This window comes from Triticum aestivum, chromosome 7A, assembly GCF_018294505.1.
Source record: "Triticum aestivum cultivar Chinese Spring chromosome 7A, IWGSC CS RefSeq v2.1, whole genome shotgun sequence".
NCBI classification, from domain to species: domain Eukaryota; kingdom Viridiplantae; phylum Streptophyta; class Magnoliopsida; order Poales; family Poaceae; genus Triticum; species Triticum aestivum.
Window position 1 is genome coordinate 252,042,717 of NC_057812.1, and position 16,099 is coordinate 252,058,815.

Sequence of the window (16,099 nt, forward strand, 5' to 3'; positions counted from 1 at the left end):
CCGGTTGCTCATCGCAACCCGCTACCGTTGGTGTGGTGCCACTGCTGCAAATCACGCAGAGTCATCCGTCGCGTCTCAACCACAATCCGCAACCCTGGCCGAGTCTTCTACAAATACCCGAATCATGGGGTAATAATATGTTTAAGTATTGTTCTGCTGCTTTTAGTTGCTGATTTTTTTAATAGTTTGGTTGATGATCTACCAATTTGATTCGGGCAGAAAAGGGAAGATTCGTGTGATTTGTATTTCTGGGAAGTTGCTGATGTGGGGGAATGCAACTATGCTGATTATTTGGTTAGCCGAGGAATCCCAATACCAGCAGGTTGGGGTGTTGGACAAGTAACTGAAGGAACGACAGAAGAGGAAGATGCAGAGCAGAAGGTTAAAGATGCAGTTCCTTTGATCATGGCCAAGCAACAGCTGCTGAACGGCCTTGACAGCAATGAGGAGATGAAAGAGCTTGTGAAGATAATGGGCAAAATCGATGTGCTCTGTAGGATGATTGTCTCTTTATTTGCAGTGTATGTAGCACTCGTGATGTATTCAGTGGCTACGACATGAGAACTTTGCTGAAACTAGTAATGAATGAAACCTGTGTAGCAGGCTGGGCTAGTGTTGTGAACATCTAATGATTTCTATTAATGAAAATCGGGGGGTATACTGTCACATCCCTGGTCCTGTTATGCACTAGGCTAGACCTCATGTGAGCATCATGTTTTAATTCAAATGAAATTTGAATTGAGGAATTTTCAAAGCCTCAGAAACCTTCTAAAAATGATCAACATTAAAATCTCCTCAAAGAAGTCCAAGAAAATGTTCCTCTTAGTCTCTGAAAATATTGCAAAGAGGTAAAACTCAAAACAATATTTTTGGTATCTCAGAGTTAATTATTTTGGGCCTTTGAATTAAATAAATAGCTATTTGCATTGGATATATATTTGATATATAAATAATATATGTCCAATAATTACTGGAACATTTTATGTGGTTTGGTATATTTTAACTCTAGCCACATAACTATTTTCAGGATTTTATAAAATGGTTTAGTATTTTACTAAACTAAAACAACACAGAACAAAATAGATAAATAAAAACAGAAATAGAAAGAGAGAGAAGGACTACCTGGCGCTCACCTGGTAGCCCACCTGGCCCAGCAGCACGGCCCAGCCCATCTCCACTTCCCCCCCCCTGTCGCCTTCCTCCTCGCGCCAGTAGGCACAGGCGCGTGGCCGACGCACGCCGGCGCACGCCCCGGCCACCTCCTGCTTGCCGCTCCACCTCGACACCCCGGACGCCTCCATGCGTGCCACGCCACCCCCCTGGAACTCCCTCACTCTCCCGAACTCTCCCCCCCCTCCTCTGCTTCCTCTCTCCCTCACTCGCCCGAACGGACCCGTCGCCACCGACGCCGTTCGCCGCGGCCACAACCACCGCCTCGCCTCCCCGACGCCTCCCAAAGCTCCGCCGGTCCTCCCTCTTCCTCCTCACCAAGACGGAAGGCGCCGGAAGCCCTGGATGGGGCCAGCTTCGCCGTTCCCCTCCTCGGCCACCGCGGATCGCCGCCGTCAAATTCGTCCCCGTCCGGCCTCCCTCAAGCTCGCCGTCCACCTCTACAGGGTCTACGTGAGCTCTCCGTCCGTTTCCCCCTCTCTGTTTCGTCGTTCGCGCGCCGTAGCTAGGTTATCCACCAAGACCGAAACCCCATCGCCGCCGGCCATGGCGCCGCCGTGGCCAGGGCCACCGCAGCCCGCGCCTGAGCACGTCACCGTGCTCGGTGAACCCCCAGGAGCACGTAGCCCTCCTCGTTTACTCCTCTAGTGCGCCGTAGCTTCGCCACCGTTCGCGCCCGAACTCCGGCCACCGCGGAAGTGCTCGCCGCCGTCGTCTCCGGCCACCCCGCGGCCCCTCGTGCAGCCAGCTAGGTGCGGCCGTGTACGGGCTACCTTCTGGTGGCCTTCGCGCGTCCAGCCGCCGCCCGTAGCGCAACCCCGGTGAACATCCGCCGCGTTTCGGGTCGCCGCCGGCCGAACTCCGGTGGCCAGTGACGTGGCGCTGTCATTAGCCACTAATGACGCACTAACCAACCCCCTAGGCCACTGACTGTGGGCCCCACCCCTGGTCAAACCCCAGTCAGCGCTGGGTTTGACCGGGATTAGGTCCTGTGTCACTGACGTGTGGCCCCCACACGTCAGGTTTGACCCGAGCCAGCCCAGTTGACCCTGCTGACGTCACCGTGACGTGGTGCTGACGCCATAATTCATTTCTGGATTTATATTATTCAGGAAATTCCAGAAAATTGTAAAAACTTCTAAAAATCATAGAAATTCAACCGTAGCTCCAAATTAAATAATTTATATATGAAAAATTATCAGAAAAATTCAAGGAATCCATCTGTACCATTTTCATGCATGTTAGAACAACTTATAGCTGCTGTTTAGCACAAATCAATTAAATGGCATTTGAATAATCACATATGGAGTTTGAATTTGAATCTTGTATTCAAACCAACTTCATTTAATCTGTTGCTAGTTGCATTAGCCCAAAACACATTCATTTTGCCATGTCATGATCATGCATCATATTGTGCATTGCATTGATTGTGTTCCCTTCTGTGTTGCCGGTATTTGTCCCCTCTCGATAGACGTGATACCGATGATGTGATCGTTGACACTGATGAAGACTCAATGTTATCTTCAGAAGTGCCAGGCAAGCAAAACCCCCTTGTTCATTCCGATAAAATCCCACTCTCTCGCTCCTGCTCTCTTTTACTGCATTAGGACAACAACGATTCATCTGTTACTTGCTGCGGTAGCTGAACCCCTTTATCCTTTGCATGACCTGTCATTGCCACAGTAAATAGATGAAACCCACTAGCATGAGTAGGAGTTGTTTGAGCCCTGTTGTGCCTACTCATTCATGCTTGTTTGTCATGCCTGCTACTGCTTAGAGTTGAGTCAGGTCTGATTCATCGGGGATGAATCAGAGGTGTGTGAACATGTCCTACTGTGTGTGAGCTAAGTGTGTGAACACGATTTGGTAAAGGTAGCGGTGAGAGGCCATGTAGGAGTACATGGTGGGTTGTCTCATTGCAGCCGTCCTCAGGAACTGAGTTCTGTGTTTGTGATCCATGATTCAGCTACTACCACGCATTGGGCCCGAAACCAATGGACCCTCTCGGCTTCTTATCACCCTTGTCCTCTGTCCAGGAGTTGCAAGTAGTTTCTGGTGTTTGTAGTATGCTGGAGGCCGTGCGCAGCGCTGACCGTAGGGGTGGGCTGTGATGCGGTAGGCACGTGGCCGGGTAACCGGGCGCCCGTTTGGTGTCACGGAACCCTGTTCACATCGTTTGGGGCTGTGAGCGAAACTCCGGCCGGATCTCCTCATGGATGGAACCCGAATAGGCGATAAACCTGGACTAGAGACTTGAGTGTTTAGGTAGGCCGTGGCCGACACCCACGTTGGGCTTCCGCTTGAAGGTTGCCGAGTACATGTCGTGTAAACGGCGGTAAGTGGTGAGAGCGTGTGTGAAGAAGTACACCCCTGCAGGGTTAATATCATCTATTCGAATAGCCGTGTCCGCGGTAAAAGGACTTCTGGGTTGCTTATATCAGTTCATAGACAAGTGAAAGTGGATACTCTAAAATACGCAAGATAAGCGTGAGTGCTATGGATGGCGTTCTCGTAGGGAGACGGGAGCGGATCCATAGTGGTGTATTGATATGGTGAATATGTGGACTCGTGTGCGCCACCTCAAAAGAGTTACTTGCAGTCGTAGTTTAGGATAGCCACCGAGTCAAAGCTGGCTTGCTGCAGTTAAACCCCACCATCCCCTTGTTGATAATGATGCATATGTAGTTAGTTCTGATGTAAGTCTTGCTGGGTACATTTGTACTCACGTTTGCCTATTTTATGTTTTGCAGAGAGACTTCGGTCTCACTAGTAGTTCCACGTGGACTTCGACGTTTAGCTTGTTACCTCAGCTACGATCTTGTGCCCTCGGCAGGATCTGGTAGATAGTCAGGCTTCTCAGCCTTTTTCATTTATAGATGTCTGTACTCAGACATGATAGCTTCCGCTTGTGCTTTGATTTGTATGCTCTGAATGTTGGGTCATGAGACCCATGTTTGTAATATCTCGCTCCTCGGAGCCTATTGAATAAATACTTGAGTCGTAGAGTCATGTTGTGATGCCATGTTGTGTTTGCACATATCGAGCATATTGTGTGTATGTTATTGAAATGCTTGGTATGTGTGGGATCTGACTATCTAGTTGTTTATCTTTAGTAGCCTCTCTTACCGGGAAATGTCTCCTAGTGTTTCCACCGAGCCATGGTAGCTTGCTACTGCTCCGGAACACTTAGGCTGGCCGGCATGTGTCCTTCTTCGTTCCTGTGTCTGTCCCTTCGGGGAAATGTCACGCGATGAATACCGGAGTCCTGTTAGCCCGCTACAGCCCGGTTCACCGGAGTCCTGCTAGCCCAGTGCTACAGCCTGGATTCACTCGCTGATGACCGACACGTTCGATGCTGGGTCATGGATGCCTGTCCCTGTAAGTCTGTGCCACTTTGGGTTTACGACTAGCCATGTCAGCCCGGGCTCCTTATCATATGGATGCTAGCGACACTGTCATATACGTGTGCCAAAAGGCGCAAACGGTCCCGGGCAAAGGTAAGGCGACACCCGTGGGAATACCGTGCGTGAGGCCGCAAAGTGATATGAGGTGTTACATGCTAGATCGATGTGGCATTGAGTCGGGGTCCTGACAGCGTTGGTATCAGAGCTTGACTGCCTGTAGGATTACCAAGCCAAACTGGTCGATGTTGAGTCTAGAAATTCTTTAGTTATATGTAGGGAATTGATTGTGGGATGGAACGTAAGGCTCTTTTTACTCCTTATACCTCATGGCCTTCTGATCTGAGTCATCATCTTTCTTCTACGGGGATTAAGAACTAGGCTATCTCTTCTTTCTATCAGGATCACGTGTTACTAATCAGTGGACTTATAAGATTGTTGGATTTAAGTCTCAGTTCAGTTCCTACTACTTCCATATGTTAATTGTTGATCTCGGAACCTTGGTATTGTGCTTCTGAGTGGCTATGCCACCATTTTTGTAGCATGTCTCAAATCTTTTTGAGCAATTATAGCCGTTATGCTGTCCGAGTCTTCCCAGGTTTCTAAACAGTCTGATGCATTCGCAAAATCCTTTCCCTCTGGTTTCGATGTTCCTTTATGCCAGCTCAATCACACTAATTGTTGAGTTAAGGTATTCTATTGCCTTGACATTTATGTTGGAGTTATTATTATGACCCTAGGTGTCTCAGGGGATCATCTAGTGGTCTAGCCATGATTTGTGTCCTAGTGTGAAGATTCTGGCCTTTATTATCAAAAGCATCCTGTGATGCCATTTAGTTAGTAGGTATTCTATTCCTGGGTTCTTAAACCCGATATTCACCCTACTTACATCATGTTGATAGTGTTGCTAGTTCCTTTAGTATATTAACCTTTGCGATAGTCCTCGAGGTCCGTGGTATATTGTTCTTCCAAATACCATGAACCATTATGGCAGAAGTTTGTTGGATCAAAAGATCACAACAGGCCCTCTATGAGTTCTCCATGCTATATTGTGACTCTGCCAGCTCAACCTTTCTGCATGGGTTATCCGGAAGAATTATGTTGAACTTTGTTCGGCATACCAACCCATGTATCCACAACTCAGAAAGTTATATGTTCCTTTGGGTTGTCCCTCTTTAGTTGTCTACTGACCTTCGTCTATCAATTGATAGTCAAGAGTATGCGTGCGTTCGTTTATCGATGCCTATTACTCTTGTGGTCCGTCAAGCCATTCTATCGCGGAATGACTAGGAGAAACAAACTCCAGTACCTCTTCCCTATCCAGGATTGGGTCAAAGAAGTTGTGCTCCGCAGATCAAATTGCTTATCCAGCTTTTGTTCTGCTCTACCTTGGAGTATTACATATTTTATATCGAGATTGTTATAGGAATTGCACACCATCCTATGAACTCTTGGTACAGTGATACTTCTTGCCATCATTGTTCATTCCTCGGTTCCTGTGTTATTGTAACCGGAATGCCGACAAATGAATCATGGCGTGTGAAATCAATATTGCTAGCAACTCTGTTGCTTGGTAGTTAAATGGACGATAACCTCATTCTTAGCGTGTTGATTATTGAATCGTCACCCTAAGATTGATTGTGCTACCTAGTCCCTATTTCTGGTGCACTCCTCGACCAATGAGTTAGGAATTATTTCAAGTCCTCACCCATTTGATCATGTCGTCTTGCCCTCAAAAGCAAGATTGTTCTCGAGCTTAGTAACATACCGGTGGTTCGTGACTTTCCAAATATCTTCTTGGAAGTGTTACCGGGTTGTCACCTGACTGTTATGTTGAGCTCGTGATCAAGTTGGTTTATCCTGTAAACCACCCTTTCTCCAAGAATCCGTGTTGGATACCCCTGAGCTAGTTGGTTAAGCTAGACAACAACCTGGAGAGTTGGAAGATAAAAGCTTGCCTGACTTAGTTCGTTCCAAAGGGATATTCTTGTGTAGTGTGTGTTGAAGAGAGATGATATCTTCATCGATTGGTCCCTGTGATCAGTTATTGGACCTATTGCCTGATAAAAACTTTGATTTGAGTATGGGTTATCGTCAAATCAAATCAGAACCAACGATGTTCGTAATGTTGTCTTACTCGTGGTTGATCCCTCGAGCATACACTATTATATCTTTTGGGTCTGACCAATGCTATCACTTGTTCACTTAACTATGGAATTCCTTTTAAAAGGAAACCCAGATGAATTGTTGTTGTGCCCATTGACAACATCCTTGTCTTCCCCATAATTTTGCTGAACATTAAGCTAGTGTTGGAATCTTTTGAAAGCATTTGTTCATGCTAGCTCATGAAGCATATGTTCGGATGTAAGAAGTGATTCCTCTAGTTCATGTGCATTTGATGCAAGTTACCGCCGTGGACTCGAGAAAGTCAATGTTGCTTCCTCTGGAATCATCGCAAGTCAGTCATGCACACGTGTGAAGTATTCTGTGGTCTGGAGACTTGCAACCTTCATTCCATATGTGTATCCTAGCACACCAAGCCACTGACTGATTTGTTCAAGGAGAAGGAGTATCTTCATAAGAGCTAATCCGGACTTATGAAAGAACTTCGATATCCTCGCTGATGGTTCCCAACCAGAACTCGGTAGTGTTTTATTGTAAGACTACCATGTGGGCATGCTTGTCTGGGACAACGTGTTCACATGTTTGTAGCAGAACCAACTCATGTTTTGGAGCTTGCTCTCATAGTTCATCTCCCGAGAATCCCGCAACGTCATCTCGTCGATTTGTGTTGCAAACTTTCATTTTTCTTCCTAGACTCGATGAGCCTGGAATATCTTGACACCAGCCAGATCTGAATCTCAGGCAGATATGATGGTTGGAACATTTCCCCAAGAACTATAATATTGGTCTCTCAATAACCGGTAAGGTGGATGTCGTGGCCAACACACCCAGCCGGAAGACCTCCTGTTGTAGTATCTTGATTTGAGGAAGTTGGCCACCTCCCCATAGGGATTTCGTAGGATTTACTCCCTAGTTGCCCCTATGGATTTCTGTGTTCCGAAGTCCGACCTTTTTACTTGATGTTCTAGATATCAAACCATATCTATGAATGGGTTACACTAGCACATCAAGGAGAACATTAGAAGCGGAGTGCTAAATGTCTCTCGGTCGATCATCCAGATTTTATTTCCTTGGCCCCGCCAAGGGTGAAATCTGAGAAGGTGTTATCTTCCTTTGCATCTGCATCCTCCATCACCATTCATCATGGTAGTAAGTTGTGTTACCGGACCCTTGACACGGATGTTGGTAAAACCTTGATGATTATGGAATTGCTCAAGTTCTTGAGAGCACGCGCAAGTGCTAGGTTTGATCGTCGACATTAACTGTATAGCGCTCTCAGTTTCCTCGGTTATGCTATAACCATTCCAATAGTGGGATAACTCTCTATTGTTGAGCCTCTCCCCAGTTACTAGAATCATTCCCATCATTTGCATTTTGTTCCCAGTTTGCACCGCCAATGTGCCATTCTACCATGGGTCTCTTCCATTTCCGGTGATAAGCAAATTCATCCATTGCGTTGTCTTCAACAAGGTAATCCACATCATCCAAGTCCGAGTATGCCATTCTACTGACCCCCTCCAAACGATCGCTTGAGAATTGCCTTAGGCTGGTATAAAGGTTTTCAATGATCTCTGAATCAAAGGTAATTCTTTTTGCCACTTAAGGAAATAATCTACGAATCACCCTCCTCCAGGATGTTTCGTCGTGGTATCATGGCAACTCAACTCCTCGCTACGTGGACAATCGTTTACCACCTTCTTAAGTGTGGAATTGTTGTCCACCTAGTGAACCTTCGTCATCCGTTTCTTTCCACCCCTCTTGATGTGTATCTCGTGTCTCAACCCGAGAGATGGTCCTATGTCTCATTCCGTGAGTTGTTCGATCTTCGAGAAGATCGACCCTTCTAGAGTCTCCTTCTTCCCTCCATGTCATGTTGACAGGATTTCTCAGAGCAAGACTTCAAGACAATGATGGTGATCGAATCAACGTTCCTATGAAGTGCAACCTGGATCGTGAAGATTGTACTAGTTGCGTTCCCCCTTCACCTTACCCTACGCTTGAATCTCGGGACGAGATTTTTGTTTAGTGGGGGTGAGTTGTCACATCCCTGGTCCTGTTATGCACTAGGCTAGACATCATGTGAGCATCATGTTTTAATTCAAGTGAAATTTGAATTGAGGAATTTTCAAAGCCTCAGAAACCTTCTAAAAATGATCAACATTAAAATCTCCTCAAAGAAGTCCAAGAAAATGTTCCTCTTAGTCTCTGAAAATATTGCAAAGAGGTAAAACTCAAAACAATATTTTTGGTATCTCAGAGTTAATTATTTTGGGCCTTTGAATTAAATAAATAGCTATTTGCATTGGATATATATTTGATATATAAATAATGTATGTCCAATAATTACTGGAACATTTTATGTGGTTTGGTATATTTTAACTCTAGCCACATAACTATTTTTAGGATTTTATAAAATGGTTTAGTATTTTACTAAACTAAAACAACACAGAACAAAATAGATAAATAAAAACAGAAATAGAAAGAGAGAGAAGGACTACCTGGCGCTCACCTAGTAACCCACCTGGCCCAGCAGCACGGCCCAGCCCATCTCCACTCCCCCCCCCCTGTCGCCTTCCTCCTCGCGCCAGTAGGCACAGGCGCGTGGCCGACGCACGCCGGCGCACGCCCCGGCCACCTCCTGCTTGCCGCTCCACCTCGACACCCCGGACGCCTCCATGCGTGCCACGCCACCCCCTGGAACTCCCTCACTCTCCCGAACTCTCCCCCCCCCTCCTCTGCTTCCTCTCTCCCTCACTCGCCCGAACGGACCCGTCGCCACCGACGCCGTTCGCCGCGGCCACAACCACCGCCTCGCCTCCCCGACGCCTCCCAAAGCTCCGCCGGTCCTCCCTCTTCCTCCTCACCAAGACGGAAGGCGCCGGAAGCCCTGGATGGGGCCAGCTTCGCCATTCCCCTCCTCGGCCACCGCGGATCGCCGCCATCAAATTCGTCCCCGTTCGGCCTCCCTCAAGCTCGCCGTCCACCTCTACAGGGTCTACGTGAGCTCTCTGTCCGTTTCCCCCTCTCTGTTTCGTCGTTCGCGTGCCGTAGCTAGGTTATCCACCAAGACCGAAACCCCATCGCCGCCGGCGATGGCGCCGCCGTGGCCAGGGCCACCGCAGCCCGCGCCTGAGCACGTCACCGTGCTCGGTGAACCCCCAGGAGCACGTAGCCCTCCTCGTTTACTCCTCTAGTGCGCCGTAGCTTCGCCACCATTCGCGCCCGAACTCCGGCCACCGCGGAAGTGCTCGCCGCCGTCGTCTCCGGCCACCCCGCGGCCCCTCGTGCAGCCAGCTAGGTGCGGCCGTGTACGGGCTACCTTCTGGTGGCCTTCGCGCGTCCAGCCGCCGCCCGTAGCGCAACCCCGGTGAACATCCGCCGCGTTTCGGGTCGCCGCCGGCCGAACTCCGGTGGCCAGTGACGTGGCGCTGTCATTAGCCACTAATGACGCACTAACCAACCCCCTAGGCCACTGACTGTGGGCCCCACCCCTGGTCAAACCCCAGTCAGCGCTGGGTTTGACCGGGATTAGGTCCTGTGTCACTGACGTGTGGCCCCCACACGTCAGGTTTGACCCGAGCCAGCCCAGTTGACCCTGCTGACGTCACCGTGACGTGGTGCTGACGCCATAATTCATTTCTGGATTTATATTATTCAGGAAATTCCAAAAAATTGTAAAAACTTCTAAAAATCATAGAAATTCAACCGTAGCTCCAAATTAAATAATTTATATATGAAAAATTATCAGAAAAATTCAAGGAATCCATTTGTACCATTTTCATGCATGTTAGAACAACTTATAGCTGCTGTTTAGCACAAATCAATTAAATGGCATTTGAATAATCACATATGGAGTTTGAATTTGAATCTTGTATTCAAACCAACTTCATTTAATCTGTTGCTAGTTGCATTAGCCCAAAACACATTCATTTTGCCATGTCATGATCATGCATCATATTGTGCATTGCATTGATTGTGTTCCCTTCTGTGTTGCCGGTATTTGTCCCCTCTCGATAGACGTGATACCGATGATGTGATCGTTGACACTGATGAAGACTCAATGTTATCTTCAGAAGTGCCAGGCAAGCAAAACCCCCTTGTTCATTCCGATACAATCCTACTCTCTCGCTCCTGCTCTCTTTTACTGCATTAGGACAACAATGATTCATCTGTTACTTGCCGCGGTAGCTGAACCCCTTTATCCTTTGCATGACCTGTCATTCCACAGTAAATAGATGAAACCCACTAGTATGAGTAGGAGTTGTTTGAGCCCTGTTGTGCCTACTCATTCATGTTTGTTTGTCATGCCTGCTACTGCTTAGAGTTGAGTCAGGTCTGATTCATCGGGGATGAATCAGAGGTGTGTGAACATGTCCTACTATGTGTGAGCTAAGTGTGTGAACACGATTTGGTAAAAGGTATCGGTGAGAGGCCATGTAGGAGTACATGGTGGGTTGTCTCATTGAAGCCGTCCTCAGGAACTGAGTTCTGTGTTTGTGATCCATGATTCAGCTACTACCATGCATTGGGCCTGAAATATGACCCCGCTCGACTTCTTATTCACCCTTGTCCTCTGTCCAGGAGTTGCAAGTAGTTTCTGGTGTTTGTAGTATGCTGGAGGCTGTGGACAGCGCTGACCGTAGGGGTGGGCTGTGATGTGGTAGGCACGTGGCCGAGTATACCGGGCGCCCGTTTGGTGTCACGGAACCCTGTTCACATCGTTTGGGGCTGTGAGCGAAACTCCGGCCGGATCTCCTCATGGATGGAACCCGAATAGGCGATAAACCTGGACTAGAGACTTGAGTGTTTAGGTAGGTCGTGGTCTACACCCACGCCGGCTTTCGCTTGAAGTCTGCCGAGCACATGTCGTGTGCAGATGCTAAGTGGTGGAAACATGTATGAAGAAGTACACCCCTGCAGGGTTAATATCATCTATTCGAATAGCCGTGTCCACGGTAAAGGACTTCTGGGTTGCTTATATTAGTTCATAGACAAGTGAAAGTGGATACTCTAAAATACGCAAGATAAGTGTGAGTGCTATGGATGGCGTTCTCGTAGGGAGACGGGAGCGGATCCATAGTGGTGTATTGATATGATGAATATGTGGACTCGTGTGCGCCACCTCAAAAGGAGTTACTTGCAGTCGTAGTTTAGGATAGCCACCGAGTCAAAGCTGGCTTGCTGCAGTTAAACCCCACCATCCCCTTGTTGATAATGATGCATATGTAGTTAGATCTGATGTAAGTCTTGCTGGGTACATTTGTACTCACGTTTGCTTAATTTATGTTTTGCAGAGAGACCTCTGTCTCGCTAGTTGTTCCACGCGGACTTCGACGTTTAGCTTGTTACCTCAGCTACGATCTTGTGCCCCCGGCAGGATCTGGTAGATAGTCAGGCTTTCAAGCCTTTTTCATTTATAGATGTCTGTACTCAGACATATTAGCTTCCGCTTGTGCTTTGAATTGTATGCTCTGAATGTTGGGTCATGAGACTCATGTTTGTAATATCTCACTCCTCGGAGCCTATTGAATAAATACTTGAGTCGTAGAGTCATGTTGTGATGCCATGTTGTGTTTGCACATATCGAGCATATTGTGTGTATGTTATTGAAATGCTTGGTATGTGTGGGATCTGACTATCTAGTTGTTTATCTTTAGTAGCCTCTCTTACCGGGAAATGTCTCCTAGTGTTTCCACCGAGCCATGGTAGCTTGCTACTGCTCCGGAACACTTAGGCTGGCCGGCATGTGTCCTTCTTCGTTCCTGTGTCTGTTCCTTCGGGGAAATGTCACGCGATGGATACCGGAGTCCTGTTAGCCCGCTACAGCCCGGTTCACCGGAGTCCTGCTAGCCCAGTGCTACAGGCTGGATTCACTCGTTGATGACCGACACGTTCGATGCTGGGTCATGGATGCCTGTCCCTGTAAGTCTGTGCCACTTTGGGTTTACGACTAGCCATGTCACCCCGGGCTCCTTGTCATATGGATGCTAGCGACACTATCATATACGTGTGCCAAAAGGCGCAAACGGTCCCGGGCAAAGGTAAGGCGACACCCGTGGGGATACCGTGCGTGAGGCCGCAAAGTGATATGATGTGTTACATGCTAGATCGATGTGGTACTGAGTCGGGGTCCTGACATATACCCTTTTGCTCATATAAATAAATAAATAGCAGAGCCCCTGTCGGGTCAGCTTTGTTCTCATTCGAAGATGTCGAGCAAATTGCAGTCCAACAGCAAACTATGTCATCAAATTCAAGTTTCACAGCCAAATATGAGTACAACTAAACAACAATGTCATCATGTTTTTGTTGTCATACAATCACCAAACACAAATCAGCATACATAACAAGTGATGTTCTCACAGCAAAATACTAAACAACATGTTCATCAGGTTTCAGTTGTCATAGCAAACACAATTTCACATAGTAGATAAAAAACGTCTTCTGACAGGCAAATACGACAAAAGCAATGTAATCATCATCCGCAGCAGCAGCGTCAATATCTTTGCCATGTGTATCAGTCTGAATCGTAATTCTCCACGGTGTCATCTTCTTCTTCGTCCTCAACGTCCTCGAACATTGGATTCTTCTTGATCAATTCTTGTGTGTCCACAGCACGACAAGCAATCTTTTCACCGGTGTCATTCACCATATGGTTCTCAAAGATATTAGGAACATCTGTGTTATCTTGTACATCAGGAGCAGTGTAAGCATCATCTTTTTGTGCAACTTCATTAAACGAATTTCTCTACTCAAACCTTTGCAATACTCTCCAGTCATCGCTACGTGCAAATGTGTCTTCCAAGAAAAATATATGTGTTGCTTGATTTGCCAAAATAAAAGGCTCGTTGGTCTGGTACACCTCCTTGACATTGATGGATTTGAAATAATCATCAGCTATGGGTTTTGCGATCCTGGAAAACAGGTTATACCAACGACAGCACAACAGAACCACACACCGATGATCCTCGAAATTGGAGATATACTGCAACTGAATAATGTCTGTTATGTTAGCATACATTTCAGTTGTCTCTTTGTCATACGTATCCGTGCTCATGATGTCACTGTTTTGTGTCTTCCTGCCTTCGTCTCGTGCAAGGGTGTTGTAGCGCACATCTCCAACAACGCAAGATTCATAATGTCTTACCTGAGTATCAGGACCCATTGGTAGTGAGTAAAAGGCATCATCAACTGCATGCCCATCCTCCTGCATCTTCTTAACCTATGGTTAGAAAATAGACAAACTGATCATCTTATGTACTCAATATATTAAAAAAACTGACAATGCACTTCAAAAGCTTACATGGTTCTTGAACCATTTCGCAAATCCTGCCATAACCAGTTTGTCAATGTTTCTTGGATTTTGCGGCAGTAACTCGTCTTTGTTGATGCTGCACAATATAGTGAACGCGTCAAACATCTAAATATATAAGAATGTGCTGCAAGTTTAGTAGATTACGATGTATAAGCTGCAGTACTGCACTTACTTGATATAAGGTAGTATCTCAAGACAGTTATTCAACACATACCAAACCATTTTTTCCAAATCTTTAGGTTTGTCCTCTTGTCGACTCTTCCCTGTAACTCGAACAGAATAATCGAAAACATTGAGCCCGGTATTGTCTTCACCCACCTCTTTGCTAAGCTGATCAACTGTTTCAATGTATTTTGAGCAGAATGTCAACGCTTCTGTAGCAATGTAGGCCTCTGCAATGGAACCCTTGGGTCTAGCTCTATTCCTAACATAGCCCTTGAAAGTGCCTAGCCGCCTTTCAATAGGGTACATTCAGCCATACTGTACTGTACCTCTAAGTAGTGCCTCATCAGGTACATGAACAGCCAAATGCACCATCACATCAAAGAAGGTTGGAGGATATATCTTCTCAAGGTCGCATATGATAGTTGGTATCTTATCTCTAAGACACTCCAAAGCATCTATCCTGATATTCCTACTACGGAGTTCCCTGAAGAATTGTCCCAACTCTGCAACTGCTCTGTATAAGTCAGGACATACGAACGGACCACATGAATGCGGGCAGCTGGCGCCAGCTAGGAACGCACCGTGCGACGGCGCGAGGGACGAGGGTTTTGGTGTGCCAGGGTAGTTAGCTGCGGTCATGGCAACGTTGGAGATGCCCTTTGCTCACATGCGATCCCCGCATGTCATTGAAAAAACAAGACGACCCGGCATGGTCTCAGGTCCAGAGGATGCAGTTGGCCGCGCTACACCACTCCACGGACGCGTCGCGGTGCCCCGTGCATCCTCGACGAGCCGGGTGTTGGGGTGTATTTGGATTGTGGCCAAAGTGCACCTTGCCAAAATTGTGGTCATGACCAAAAGATTGGTCTTTCTTTGGATGGTTGCAATTTTTTTGGCATGCCAATGAACTCTAGCCAACTCTAGTTCATTTTTCTTGCCAATGTCGGCCAAATCATGGGCAACCAATACCTCAACCCAAATTTTGGTCATGACCCAAAGATTGGTCTTTGTTTGGATGATTGCCATTTCTTATGCCAATGAACTCTAGCCAACTCAAGTTCATTTTTCTTGCCCATGTCGGCCAAATCATGGGCAACCAATACCTCAACCAAAAATTTGGCTACCCAATGCTTTGATGGGGCAACCTTGGGAACAAACCAAACATACCGTTGGTCATGCCATAACACTAACGCCACCCTCGGCAAACTGAAACCGGCCGTGTCTAGCGATGATATGAGCGCATCGCTCACCGCGGTCGCCGTGTCCAGAGGCGATGCTGGAGCTGCGCCCCGTTGTTGGCCCCAACGACCCACATGAACGGTTGTCGGTGGCAAGGAGGTCGTGGGCCAGCTCCTCCATTGGACTAGTCTGTGCTACGTCGTCCTGACGGGTGTGCCCCACATGTCTGTTTCCCTGTTATCCCGGCCATATTCGAGCGTCAGTGCTCCGCGTTGCGCATTAGGCCTTTTACTATGTAGGCCAAGCGAGACAACTTATTGTTTATTTGAGCCGTTCAAGTATAATCATGTGGCGTTTGCTTATTTCTCATTCCTCTCCAACCCTCTTCTCCATCGATCATGTCGCCCTCCAGTCGAGTCCATCCTCCCGCATGCCTCATTTGAACATTCCGCCGAGTATCATTCGCATGTACCCACCCTAGTCCTCTTTCAATATGTCTCCGGACCCCGAGATGAAATCGAGAGGGAACGAGTGGGGCACGTGATACCGAAGGCAGATTCAAAATTTTGAACCGGTGATCATAGCATCCGCAAATCATATATAAAGGGTATTCAATGTTCGTTTCGTTTTTGAACGTACAATATAATCCCTCCTATCCTTTCTAGTTTACATATAAGTTTTATGTGTAGTCAAAGTATATCTAATTTGATCAAAAATGTATCAACATTCAATAATTCCCAATCAA